We start from the raw sequence: 2015 nt of genomic DNA, 5'->3' as shown, positions 1-2015 counted from the left end.
TTTCTTTCTTTCTTTCTTTCTTTCTTTCTTTCTTTCTTTCTTTCTTTTCTTCTTTCTTTCTTTCTTTCCTACTTCCTTCCCTCCCTCCCTTTCTGTCTTTCCTTCCTTCCTTCCTTCTTTCTATAATAAAAAGAATAATTTCGCCAAGCATCCTGTGAAGGGTAGCCTGGAGTTTCTTCTTGGAAGGTGTGTAAATAAGGGTGCTAACATGCATTTGTTGTTCATGCTGGGAAGTTCCTCACTTCTCTTCATTTCTTAATTGAGTCAACTGGAAGAAATACATATTATCATGGATGTATACCATAAGAGACTCAGACTTTTGCTATTGAGATGTTGTCACTGAAGCAGAAACACCTAGGTACTATGGGTAAAGAAAGTCTCTGTGCACAGCTGGGGGCCTCCCCACCTCCTGGGATCACTGAAAGCAAGGGTATGACACAGAGGCTGGGAATCCTGAAAGTCACAAAAGAATAGTTGGATGATACATCCTGGGCGTAGTATGTCATCCTACATGTTTCATGAAGAGCAGTGGTGGACAACTAAGAAGGATGGTACTTTATATGGTCTGTGTTAGTCTTTGAAGTATTTCTGTACTTTGATTGGTGTGTTCAATTTCTTCCATTAGGTTATTTAACCTGTAGTTTTCCAGATGATTTTTTTGACTGCCACCTATTCACTGTGGCAAGTTTTGTGAGATATTCTAAGACATATTAGGTGTGGTCTCTGCCATCAATGAGGTCAGCATCTGACTTGGGAGATAAAACACAAGGGCATGAAATGTGAGTAAGGTCCAATGCGAGACTATCCCTTGAAAGGGATGTTATCGTAGAGGAGGGAGGGACAAGAAAAGTCACACAATGCTTCACGTGGAGGCAAAAACTGAGCTGGCCCTGAATGCATGGCTGTAAATTAATGATTCATAAATTAATTCAATATTTTTGAGATCTCTAGGCATCAAGCTAATGGAGATACTTTCTTCCTCCAAAGAGGTCACAGTGTACTTGAGGGAGATAAATAAGGGGACTACAAGTGTTACAGGTGCTGTGATGGAGTTATACACAAGGTACAGAGGGAACACGGGGGATGGTGTGGTCACCTGTCCTCGTGTGGGGGTGGGGAGGGTGGTCAGGAAAGACTATTTAGATGAAGTGTCGCTGAGCTGAATAGCTCAATAAAATACAGTTAGTATATGTTACCACAGTTACAATTCTTTTTCTTGTGATGAGAACTTTTAAGATCTCCTCCCTTAGCGACTATCAAATGTACAATACAGTATTGTTAACTATAGTCACCATGTGGTACATTGCATCACCAGGACTTATTTATTTCAGAACCGGAAGTTTGTACCTTTTGACCCACTTCACCCTTTTTGGCCAACCCTTCATCCCCTACCTCTGGCAACCATGAATACATTCTCTGTATCTATGAGTTTGGGCTTTTGTTTTTAAAAATATGGAATGCTTCGGGCGCCTGGGTGGCTCAGTTGGTTAAGCGACTGCCTTCGGCTCAGGTCATGATCCTGGAGTCCCTGGATCGAGTCCCGCATCGGGCTCCCTGCTCGGCAGGGAGGCTGCTTCTCCCTCTGACCCTCCCCCCTCTCATGTGCTCTCTCTCATTCTCTCTCTCTCAAATAAATAAATAAAATCTTAAAAAAAAACCAAAAAACTCCATTTAAAAAAAAAAAAATATGGAATGCTTCATGAATTTGCATGTCATCCTTGTGCAGGCACCATGCTAATCTCTGTATCGTTCCAGTCTTAGTAAACTGTGCTGTGAAACAAACACTCATTTCTTTTCAAATAATGAGAAAGTCATATGGCAACATCTGACTTTAAAAAGACCTCAGAATGAAACCACCTTTGGGAGGGTGTGTTTCCCAAGTCAGAGACCCAAAGAACCCCAGCCCTCGGACTTTCTGTCCTACTTGGGAGAAGACAAGGATAACTGCTACCCCATTTTGTCATGCCCACGTTGTTCATTTTCACTTGCTGATTGAGAAGCAGCTAAAATCTATT

The 2015-nt window shown here is 41.8% G+C and overlaps 1 non-coding gene across 1 annotated transcript; it reads right to left on the bottom strand.

Moving 5' to 3' along the window:
* Positions 1-1681: 1681 nt before the first annotated feature.
* LOC123326257 lies at positions 1682-1785 on the bottom strand. Its single transcript, XR_006540967.1, has one exon. It is a non-coding gene; the product is annotated as a U6 spliceosomal RNA (small nuclear RNA).
* Between the last annotated feature and the right edge of the window lie 230 nt (positions 1786-2015).

This window comes from Neomonachus schauinslandi, chromosome 11, assembly GCF_002201575.2.
Source record: "Neomonachus schauinslandi chromosome 11, ASM220157v2, whole genome shotgun sequence".
NCBI classification, from domain to species: Eukaryota; Metazoa; Chordata; class Mammalia; order Carnivora; family Phocidae; genus Neomonachus; species Neomonachus schauinslandi.
The sequence above is the reverse complement of the archived record's forward strand: the minus strand, read 5'-3'. Positions and strand labels throughout refer to the sequence as shown.